At 44.4% G+C, this 12,332-nt stretch overlaps 1 long non-coding RNA gene across 2 annotated transcripts; it reads right to left on the reverse strand.

The window, feature by feature from the left end:
- Nucleotides 1-8,071: 8,071 nt before the first annotated feature.
- LOC107516627 lies at nt 8,072-11,960 on the reverse strand. 2 transcript variants are annotated; one of them, XR_001598341.2, is made up of 5 exons: nt 11,711-11,960; nt 11,201-11,333; nt 9,848-9,928; nt 9,266-9,396; nt 8,072-8,244 (listed from the first exon to the last, which is right to left on the reverse strand). It is a non-coding gene; the product is annotated as an uncharacterized LOC107516627 (long non-coding RNA). The 2 variants fall into 2 exon arrangements; XR_001598342.1 differs by lacking the exon at nt 11,201-11,333.
- Between the last annotated feature and the right edge of the window lie 372 nt (nt 11,961-12,332).

A 12,332-nucleotide genomic window follows, 5' to 3' on the forward strand; every position in this document is an offset into this window, starting at 1 on the left:
GCTGGTTCAGCAAGACAAAGCGAGTTTACCTGTTCCTTGCATTTTAAGCCAGGAGCACAGCGGCCTTAGCTCCTGGGTGCAGCCTGGTTAATGGAATGCAGGGTGTTTATTTGTGAGGCCACATCTGAACCTGGCTTGTTAATGAGCCTGCCGTTGTAAGCTCACTGTCAGTCAGCCTGCCTTTTTTTAATCAAAAGATAAAACAGTCGGTTATCAAGGATTAATGACTCTTACAGCATCCATATGAGGCTCGTATTTATCTTTTAAAAGAAAACGGAAGGAAGAAAAATGACCAGATTTTGTTTCAGTAAGCAGTTTAAATCTGCTCCGGTAAGTTGAATTCATTCATTCATTAATTCGGTCATGTGTCTGAGAGAAGCCAGCAGGAGCCCCTTCCATCACAAGAACTTCTGACTGTGAAATAAACCCTGAGTAACCAGATTAACTATGAAGTATGTCTCTGTCAGGTTTTAGACATTAGTTCAAGTGTAGTTTCTGGGCGTTCTGGCTTATTGTAGCCAGTTGCCCATTCTGGTATTGCAGTCAGTACTTCAGGAGAAGGGGTCTCCATTTCCTGTCTCGGCCTTCAAAATAGAGTTCACATGTGCAATGACATTGTGCCACATTGATTTAACTAAGAATATCGATATTTTAAATAGATTCCCCTGTGATTCATATATTTTGCATTGCACAGAGTATGTAAATATCTCTCTATGTCTGAACACACGGAGGTGTATGCGCCCACAAGAACCTGTATCACATATACATGTGTGTGACCAGGAAGAGTATGGCTACTAAGATACTCATTTAAACTGTTAGGCAGCTTGGTTTATAACAGATAGTATGATACTAAGATCTTTTCTTTAGCAATCCAAGATATAGTTTGGCAAACAACAACAACAACAACAACAACTATTGGCCTTTCTCTCATCCAAAGAGGGCTCTGCTTTTTTCTAAGTTGGTTGTCTTCAATTGGCCTCTTTCTTTGTATTCACTGTCCTCTTTCTGAGTGTCTATGTGCTCTGAGGGATGAAAGCTATAACTATTACATGAGGATACTTGAAATCACAGCCAGAAATGTCAAGGTGCTCCTTCCCATGCTGTCGGCAATGAGACACACTCAGGTTACAATGCCAGCCATTTTGGAAATTAAATGATGTTTACAGCACTGCAGCACATCATTTTATGGCTTCAAAGAAAGGAGAATAAATACTGATTCTAGAGTGGGCCGGGGATCACAGACAAATTCAGAAAAGCCAAATGAGGTCTGTCTAGTGTGATTTAACCCCTTGGGGTCTCAGGCTCCTCATCTGTAAAGTGGTGATATTAACACCTGATCTACCAACCCGCTGGGGAGTCAGAGAATTAGAGAGAACAGAATTTAAAAGAAATGCCTAAAAGGGATTAATTCAGGGTGGCTAACCAACAGCTCAATTCCTGTGGGAAGGGTGTCACCTGGAGGACCTGAAACCCCTGTTGTTTTGCAGATTGATATTCTGACCTCTGGGTTAGGAAGAGGAGGTGGGAGTGTAAAGAGAAAGTCCCAGTGAGAGGTTCCAGAAGCTCAGCCCTGACTAATAAAACTGAGAAGTCCTGGAAAAGCTTCTAGTCAATCTCATCTAGAAGGAATTGGAAATGCAGAGGAAGGGCCATTCCACCCCTACTGTGCCGGCAATTCCTTCTGGTGACCAAAACCCTCAAAATACTAAAGGGTTTTGCCCACAAGATACGTATTAATTACAAAGGGAGAGTCATCATTTTACATTGGAGAAAGCTGACAGACACCCCTTAACCAAATGATAACAGCAAACCAACATCACGTGACTCCTGATATGAAGCACTGAAAAGGATATAGCATGGCTTCTATGATATTCTTGCCAAACATGCAGAACCTGAATCAAATCATGAAGAAACATCAGACAAAGCCAAGGTGAAGGACACTGTACAAAATAACTCTCCTGTATGCTTTAAAAATGTCAAAGTCAAGAAATTGAACTAAAGACCGAAGAACTGTTCCAGATTAAAGGAGACTAAAGAGACATGAAAATGAAATGCAATATGTGATTCTGAATTGGATCTTGGAACAGAAAATTTTTTTTTCTTTTCTATAAAGGGCAGTAGTGGGACAATTGAAGAAATGTAAATGTCTATAGATTCGATAACAGCATCATAGCAATGTTAATTTCCTAATTTTGATAATTATATTGTGGTTATATAAGAGAATATTCTGGTTTCTTAAGATATCTGTACCAAAGTATCAGAGGTAAAGTATCGTGTCTGCAACTTATTCTCATATAGTTCCGAAGTATCTATAGTTATAGCTATGTATCTATACATCTGTGGATATATATACAAAACCTGAACTATATATATGTATGTGTGTATGTATGTATGCATGTATGTGTGTATATATATACACATATATATGTATGTGTGTGTGTGTGTGTATATATATATATATAAAGAAAGAGAGAGAGAGAGAGAGAGAGAGAGAGAATGAGAGAATAAAGGAAAATGGTAAAATATTCACCTTTGGAGAATATGGGTAACGGGGATATCAGAATTCTTTGTACTATGTCTACAACTTTTCTGTGAGCCCGAAATTTTTTAAAGCTGAGTATTATAAATGTATAAAGGACTCTGAGTTTTCCTTGGAATAGCAAGGAACAAGGGAACTGGGGAGTGGACTGGAGCCAGACTTGGCAAAAACATGAGGGCCCCCAAGGGTCACAGGACAGGGTCACCATGACCCATTGGAGAAAAAGTGAGACAGGGCCTGGCACTGGTGCTGACCTCAGCCAAAAAATGCCTCTGGAATTTTCTGCAATATATTCACTACAGCAGGCTGGGAAAGTGGCTCAGTGCCTAGCAAGAGGTTCATCACTTAGTAAGTGGTCAATTGGTTTTGTTGCTGAATGAATGAATGAATGAATGAATACACACTTCCTTCTGCATCCTACGCTACAGGGCAGCAGGCTCTCCAGGTCTGACCAGGGCCTTGCACTCCCATTTACAGGCCCCGGTGGGGTGAGAAGCCTTGATCGGCAGGGAGTCAGGGGCCCCTGCATTCATCCGAAAGCTTATGCCAGATTCATTATTTAAGCAACAGCACATCCCCCAAATAAACACGTGTGTCTTTGCAGCCTGCAGCCCTGGAGCACTATTAAACACGTAGCGGGGGAAAGGCCCAGGCCCTCACTGCTGTGTGCAATTTCCAGCCGGCTGGCTATTCTTTTGTCACCGCCTTTTTATTGGTTTTCTCAAAGTGGTTACAATGCTGTTATTGTAAAACCCTCGCAGCAGAAGAGCAAGAGAGGCAGCAGTGATGGAGAATGGAACAATTTCTGCAGGGAGAGCCTGTACACCTGGTGGGGAAGGCTACCTAGGGAAAGGAGTAGGGGGGAACAGAGCCTTTTTTTACACAGGTCCACTTGACCCACTCATAAATCCACTGGGAGAAAGGTCAGTCCTTGAATTCCCGAGAGAATAAATGGCCTTGCCCTCTCTATCCCTGGGGAGGCCCCTCTGAAGAATACCAGCAACCCCTCCCCATACACAGTCAAGCCCAGCTTCTAGATGCATGGGCAGGCCTGGCCCCAGGTGTGGAGGGGGAGCCTGAAAAACAGAAGCAGGGCTGTGACTTCACCAACATCCCCACTCCTCCCCTGCAAGAAAGACTTTTTTTTCCATCCCACTGGGTTTCATGTATGGAGGTATATGCAATAAAATATGCATATTGTAAGTGCCCCTATGCCTTTTCCAGTGTTCCCCAACGTTTTTGGCATCAGAGACTGGTGCTCCTTTAAAATCTAATGCCCGATGATCTGAGATGGAGCTGAGGCAACGATGCTAGTGCTGGGGAGCGGCTGCAAATACAGATGAAGCTTCTCTAGCTTGCCTGCCATTCATCTCCTGCTGTGTGGCCCAGTTCCTAAAATGCCACTGACCGGGGTTGGGGACACCTGTTTTATACTACCAGCTCAAGAAATAGAGCATTGCTGTCCAATGCAACTTTCTACAAAGTTGAAAATGTTCTGTATCTGTCACATGTGGCTATCAAGCACTTGAAATGTAGCTAGTGTGACTAAGAAACCAAATTTTTCATTATATTTCATTTTAATTTACATAGCCACATGTGGCTGTAGGCCACTGTATCAGACGACACAGATTTAGAACATTTCCATCATTCCAGAAAATTCCTTTGTGCCCCTTCCAGTCAGTACTGCCCAAAAGGTAACAACTACTTTTCTAACTTTTATCAGTGTAGACAAGGGTCTCTCCACCTCAGCACAATTGATATTTGGAGCCATATAATTGTGAGACCGAGCTGTGTGTTGCAGGATGTTTAGCAGATCTCTGGCTTCAACATCCTAGATGCCAGTAGGGCCCACCCCCAGTATGACAACCAAAAACGTCTCTAGACTTAGCCAAATGTCCTCCAATGGGGGATATTGTGAAGACCCACCCCTGGTTGAGAACCACTACCTTAAATAAGTTTTGCCTCTTCTTAAACGTCAATAAATAGAATCATACAGTACATATTGTGTCTTTCTTTCTTTCTTTCTTTCTTTCTTTCTTTCTTTCTTTCTTTCTTTCTTTCTTTCTTTCTTTCTTTCTTTCTTTCTTTCTTTCTTTCTTTCTTATAAACACCAAAAATGTGTTGCTCACAGTTCTGGAGGCTGGAGGTCCAAGATCAGGGTGCAGTATGGTGGGGCAAGGGCCCTCTTCCAGGTCGCAGACTTCTCTCATCATATTCTCACTCTATAAAAGTGTGCAGCTTCTCACTTGTGTTTAGCTTCTTTTATCCAACATAATGTCTGTGAGATTTCTCTAGGGTATTGTAAATATCAGCAGCTCTTTCCTTTGGAATTGTTGAGTAGTATTCCATTATATAGATGTATCACAGTTTGTTTATCCATTGGTCTGTTAATAAACATCTGGGTTGTTTCCAGTTTTGGGCTATCATGCACAAAGTGGCTATAAACATTTATGTACAGAACTTTGTGCGGTCATAGGTTGTCATTTCTCTTGGGTAAATGCCCAATAGTAGAAATGCCGAGCCACAGGTAGATAAGTGTTTAACTTCATCAGAAACTCTTTTCTATTCTACACTGTGCCATTTATGCTCCTACCAGCGACAGATAAGAGAGTTCTAGTTTCTCTACACCTTCGCCATGTAGCATCATCTGTCTTTTTAATTTTAGCTGTTATAGTAGGTAGAAGGTTAGCCTCCTAAAGGCCATAAAACCACCCAGAGCAGTCAGATTAAAAGTGTATCTACAATAACCAAAGCCTAAGAATTGGCATGGGCTTTGGAGACCCCTGGATTTAGTGAGTTCTGAGTCCAGAGAGCTGAGTGGGCCTTGGACTCCCCACAGTGAGGCTATAGCAGGTTGCTTCACCACAATGTTCTTCCTACTCATAAGATGGGAGAGGCCATGGGTTGTGCCACAGGTCGTGCCATGGTGGGGAAGGAAGACACAGACAGGAAGACAGTTCCTGGAAAACAGTTTGCATCACAAAGGAGAATTGCAGGTAAAATGTGTTCTATGGGAAACCTCAACCCTTTTCCCTTCTTCATTCCCACCCCATTTCCAACACACACACACACACAGACACACACACACACACACACACACACACACACGTCCACTAGAGACATAGGACTGCACTTTGTTATTTTCAAGGTGAGCGATGATGTTGATGACGGGGAGATGAGAAGGAAGGAAGAGTTGCTTAGCTGCTATTTAGGGACCTCAAAATGGGTTAGGTTAGAGTTCAAAATGGGTTAGCTAAGGACTTGTCAACTTTTGGAGGGCGTGCCCTGAGAATATTGTCAATTAGACACTAGAAGATGGGAAATGTATCAAAAAAATAAATCCTAACTCCCACCTCGGTACAGCTTCCGGTCTAATTTTCAATGGAAAATAAACAGTGCAACTCAGAAAATGGAGATAATATAATACCACCTGGACCTGGACACAGAAAGCTACCACTGTTGAGACTGACAGAGTATGACAGGTTAATCCAGAGAGGTTTACCAGAGGAAGTCAGGAATCTGAAGGAGAGGAGCACTTGGAATTAACTGCGAGACAGAGGAAGCACCCCACCATCCAAATAAGAATACATGTCCTAACATGCTCTTTTGTTTGGTGCTGTTTCTGAGGGCCTCATTAACTGCAATGCTCCCTTAAATCTTTACCTTGGGGAAATGTTATTCACTCCCCCCAAAAATATTAATCTATTTTTAGAGTCATAAGCAAACTCCGGGTAACGAACAAATTTATGCCTGCCACTACATTGTCAATCTCTTGTGGGCTACCCAGGGAAGGTCTCTGACAACATTATCTTATAGAAGTCAGGTGGTACAGGGGTAAGGGATAAGGGGTTCCCTGGAGATGGTATCACCTATTCTGTCATTGGCTCAGGAGAGAAATGATTGGAACTGAGATGTGGCTTTTCTAGTGTTTGGAAGGTGGACCTTAGTCAATCTAGATGGTAGACATGGATCTAGTTTTCTCGGACCTAGATGTCTTGGGGCGGGAACATTCTTAAGGGCACCCACCAAGGTAAAGCTCAAAGTTGGCATCTGTTTGGGGAGAAGAGATGTTAGCCAGCCAAGAAATCACCATAGAAAAAACATCATGAAGATTGTAAGCCAAATGCTCCTGGTTCTTGTTTCTCTGTGTATTTTCCCTTTGCCTGCATCCAAAATACTTATTAAAATATGAGCTCCATGAGGGCAGGGCATCGTCTGCTTTGTTCACAGCTGCATGAGCAACTAAAGATGCACCTAACAGATGGCTCACTAAATAGTCGTTGAATGGCTGAATAGCAAAGCCCCAACTGAACACTCAGTCCTTGATTTACCTGCGTTGCTCAATCATCTGGAAAGGCGCAGTATTAGAGAACATAGAAGGCCAGTTCACTGTGCAGTGTGAGACCAGCGTGACAGTCTCACAGATGACCAGATCAAGGACCCCAGGGAGAAGGTGACTTCTCTAAATTTTTAAGGTCTAGCCATGTTATCAACCTCTCAGTGCTGATTCATCTTCCATTGCCAGTCTCTGGGGGCGGTGGGCATTATTGTATTCCACAGTGCCCTTAATTGCCCCCTCCTTACACAAACACGTTTCCAGGAAAGAAAAGCTCTAGGCAGACAGGGAAGGCTGGACTCCCAAACTTTCTTCTTATGGTTGGTGCCTAGAATCCCTGGGCCACCCCCAGGAAAGATGCCCTTTATGACTCATCCCAAGAAGGACAGAGTCATTTTCTTTGTTTCACTTCAGCACAGTTGAGACAGGTAGACAATTTAAAAATTAGCTTTATTATTTTTTAAAGAAGAATAGAAACATAAGTAGCATAAAATTACACTCATTTCTCAAGTCCAGACTCCAGGAGGTAGGCATACCTGGACACGTAAGAGGACCCTTGGTTCCAAACCTATGTACTGGAGTGAGATAAGGTATCTGGAATGCCAGCCCACGGGCCTGGCTTTAACTAAGTTCCTCTACTCCTGGCCTGCATCAAGCCAATGCCATCTTCTTCCAAGAGGTAGATGCCATCTCTGTTCTAGGGCCTGTGGGGAGTTGTTCTCCTATCCTTCTGCTACGGGCATGGTACCTCCCAGCTCCCCTTAGTCTCCTTTCCAAGGTGTGATGGCACAGCCAGCCAGTGGATGATTTGCAGGACAGCTGTGGTTGACAGCCAGCAAATAATAGAGCTTTCTGGGTCTATGTTATCTAATCCACCTACCTCTGCAGCTTCCCTTGGCATCTCACTCAGGAAGTGCCCCTCCCCCCACACCATCTGGAAGTGCTTCTTGAAAAATCTACTCATTATTGTTAAAAAGCAACACGGAGGCTTTCACAAGACACAGTTGCAACAGCAGCTTCTAAACTGTAAGTTCCTGGAAGGTAGGAATGTTTACTTTGGCCTCCTCTGTATAACCACCACCTGGCACATGGTAGGAGCTTAATAAATGATAGTGGAATACATGAGGAATTGATAAACTTACAATAAGGGTACCCCAGTGGTTTCTGGATAACAAATTATTCCAAAATTTAGCAGCTTAATAATCATTTTATTATGTTTGCAATTTCCATGGGATAGGAATTTGGACGGGCACAGCAGTGATGCCTTGTCTCCCTGCTCCATGATGTTTGTGGTCTCGTTGAGAAGATATGAAGGTTGGCGAGCTGGAATCATCTGGAGGCTTCTTCACTCACATGTCTGGCAGTTCAGCTGAAATGACACAAAGTCTGGCTGGGCTCAGCTGGGGCTGTCGATCTGAGTACCCATGTGTGTGGCCTCTTTATGTGGATTGGGCTTCCTCACAGAATGGCCAATTCAGGTAATCAGAGTTTTCACATGACAGCCACCCAAGGCTCAAGGCAGAAGCTGCCTGGACTTTTATGACCTAGCCCTGTCATACTCTTGATTTAAGCTGTCATCAGGAAATCCAGATTCAAGAAGAGGAGAAACAAAGCCCACCTCTCATTAGGAGTGTCAGAAAACTCTTTGGTCATGTTTTAAAGCCACCATTAACAGTGAAAGCCCTGTCTCCCTTAAGGATTTTGCATTCATTCCTTCAACGGAATTTATCTCGTGTATCTACCACGTGTTACACCCTGGGTGATATGTAGGAATTTAGTGGTGAACAAAATAAACATATTTCTGCCCTCATATAGCCTGAATTCTACTAGAGAACACAGACATTAAATAAATAAACATGCAAACAAATACATACAGATCATGATAAGCACTATTAAGAAGGGAGGAGTGCCTTAAGAAAGAACAAGGAGACTCAATTTAGATGGGAAGTATCTTGCTCATTTAGAAGCAAAATCTGATGCAAGGTTTTTAGTGCAAACAGTTTCTTTAGAAGTGATTCATGGAAGCTCCTGTAGAGCAATGAGGGCCTGAGAGAGCCAGGAAGGAAGCCGGAGGATGCATTAATAAGTAGGCTACCACTGTGGGCAAATGGCACCCAATGCTGTGAGATACTTCTGATTGACAGTGTAGAACACACCTCAGATTGTTCCACCCAAAGGAGGAAGCTGGGGCATTTACCCTCCAAATCCTAAGAGTCATAGTTGGGGACATTGGTACAGGCTGTCCTCTATGGATATTGCCTACTCAAACAGCCAGGGAGAATCTCAGCAAAGGGCCCCAAGTGATGGTAGAAGGAGCCCTCTTTTGGTTTTAGAGCCAAGAAGATATGGAGGGGCACCAAGGTGCCTGCTCCAGGGGTCAGGGTGCCTACCTCAAGCAAGCGATCTTCTCAAAGGAGTTCAAGGGTCAAGAACACAGGATTATAGATGATCTATACATTTATCTGTGTAGTATGTGGCATTTCATCAAACACCACTCCAACGCCAGCACATAGCACGGAACCTTAAATAACAATGCATTTTTGGTTTTCCTTCTAATGTCTACGAGTTTGCAATGACTGTCCACACTGACCACCCTGCTCCTACCCACCCCTCTCCCGTGTGACCAATGGAAAACATTAGCAAAACTGCCCACAGGCAGGCAAGGTGGGGTTGTTTGTGTCCAGGAGAGTGTTTCCCTTTTGTGTGAGGTTAACTACAAGGAGCTATGAATACCACACCTCACAACTCTGGGCAACCTTTAGATACCAGGAATCAATTCATGGGGGGCTATTTCATGGTCCCCAGGAGGCATCTTTGTTGAGGGGTAGTCACATTAGCAAGAGACCATGCTCTTGACAGGTGCATGGTTCACTGTCAAGGTTGGCAGGTGGCTCTCCAACTTTGGACCCCTTAGTGAGATTCTAAGAACACACACACACACACACACACACAGTTCCTCCACAAAGCTTTACCATGTTAAGCGCCACTGATTCACAGGGCTGCCAAGAACTGGGGATGATGATACAAGAACATCACTTGATAAGTGAGAGCACCTGGAGGAAAAATAAGTGAGCAACTGAAAAAAAAAAGTATTTTTACTAAGACAATGTGATACTGTTTATTATCAAATAGCTAAATAGAATTTCTGTAAAATTTTTAAAGAGCATTTATCTTAATGACCATTTTCAATTCAACCACTACTTAATATCAAGTATATGCCATGCCCTGAATTTAGCAATTTTTTTAAGTTAAGAATAATAATAATGACTCGGTAGTACTAAAGGTGCTTGGCAGGGTGGGGGGCTGAAGTCAGGAAACGGCTCTCAGCAGCTTGTCAACATGTTTCCTTGCTGTGAGCTGCCTTTGTCTGCTGCTTACCTGCAGGTCTTTGAGTGCTCTCCTGCAAAGCAGACCATCCCCGTGTTTTGCCTGGGCCACTGCCACCCTGAGGACAGCCACACTCTGTGTGTGTGTGTGTGTGTGTGTGTGTGTGTGTGTGTGTGTGTGTGAGAGAGAGAGAGAGAGAGAGAGAGAGAGAAAGATGAAAGAGGAAGAAGGAAAAGAAAGGGAGAGAGAGAAACACAAAGGGAGGGAGGGAGGGAGAGAGGGAGGGGAAGACAGAGAAGTGGGAGGAGAAAGAAAATAGAAGAGGGGAGAAGAGGGAGAGAAGAGGAGGATGGGGAGAAGGGAAAAGGGAGGGAGAGGGGAAGAGAGATGGTGAGGAAGGGGAAGGGAGAAGAAAAGGAGAGGGGATAGGATTCTATTAGGATAGAAAAGCCTGGAAGTCAAATTCCTGACCCAGTGATAAATAGAATCCCAGCTGCACCAAGAACACAGCAGTGGTTAAACCATTCACACTTAGAATTCCTCACAGTGGAAAATAAACTACATTGCTGGTAAATGTATAGTTGGGGAAGATGACGTCTGGGACCCAGATCCTACATCTGCTGTCCCTGATATAGGGCACAGAGCCTTGGTGGGTTGAGAAAAGAGGCTGGGGGCCTGAAAGATGATGCAGCCCCAGAAGTCTTCAGGTCAAGTTTCAAAGACCAGAAAGGTAGAGAAAATGAGCCGGAAGGATGCAGGACAGAAACTGGAAGTCAAAGGATGGGAAAGAGAAAAGAGGCCTAGGCCGGAAGGATCATGCAGCTGAGACAGACCCCAAGGAGTCCTGGTGGGTGGGGTGACCTGAAAGAGACCCTGCAAGTCTGGGGTGAAGAAGTGGGAGGAAGGAAAGAAGAAGGCTGCTAGGCTGAGGAGAACAAAAATAAAACTCTGAGCATGGATTTCAAAGCCTTTTCAGGAGCAATTCTCAGAAGCCTTACCTGTATGGTGGACAAAGACTTAAAATCACTGGATCCTGGATCTGAGCTTGCTCTGCCACCCACACTCCAGAGGTTGGGCTTGACCAGAAGTATCTCAGGCTTCCACATCCTCCTCTTTCACCTATCCTCCTCCCTGCCCAGGTATGAAAGGAAGGCCTGTGCAGCAAGGCTCCTCCTAACTCCAACCACCTTCCCCTTCATAAACACCAGTCGCATTCATGCATGGGTGTTGGCCATTGATGGGAGGGGAAGGATGGACCCCTTGGGTCCCTTTCACAGATTATAAGCACTCCTTCCCCAATTTCTGACAGCCTGCCCCTGAGACTCTCTTTGGGACCATACCCACCCACTGGTACTACTGAAGCAGCTCTCCCTCAGAAAGCCAGAAGTGACTAGGAGTTTCTAGACTCACTCCTAGGGTAGCTCTTAACCCTGATGGCATCCAGTCAAGGAGTATATCAGCTCAGCTTTCTTACATGGAGTCAGGACAGACTTTGAGGTGTGACTTACCCTCCAGAGCTCCCGTAACCCCCACAAACTCCATGGGGTCGGGCTGAAGTTACCCACTGCAGCAGGACTTAATCTGAAATTGGCTTCTTCCCCTTCAGGCTTCCCTCACACCCTTAGAGGTGTCTCCTGGAAGCACTTCAATAAGAAAGCACTTCCACACAAATCTTTGTCTCAGGCTCTGCTTCAGGGGAAATGGAAGTCATAGGGCCCATGAGCAAAACAATAAGAAAAGAGATTGTGGGTAGATACATTACAGAGGGCCCCTCATCTAATCCTCAGAATGAGACAGGCACTCTGATATAAGCGCATTGCACAGACGAGAAGCGGAAGCACAGCAATCAGAAGGGACTTGCCCAGGATGGCATAGCTGGTGAGCAGAGCAACCTAGATTAAACCCAGCTACTGCTAGCTCCAAAGCTAGTGTTTAGTCTTTGACATCCCACTGAAATGAGATGGGAGTTGCAGGCTCTCCTGTTGGGAGTCCTGCCATTTCTGAAAGGAGTTAACATCTCCAGGCCTGGCAGCCAAGGGCAATCTGGAGCCAGCCAGGCACTTAGTTGGGATGACCAGGGAGAGAGTGAAAGCTCCATTCAAGCCCTTAGTTTAGCAACGATGCCTATGC

Source organism: Rousettus aegyptiacus, unplaced genomic scaffold, assembly GCF_014176215.1.
Source record: "Rousettus aegyptiacus isolate mRouAeg1 unplaced genomic scaffold, mRouAeg1.p scaffold_m13_p_9, whole genome shotgun sequence".
NCBI lineage: Eukaryota > Metazoa > Chordata > Mammalia > Chiroptera > Pteropodidae > Rousettus > Rousettus aegyptiacus.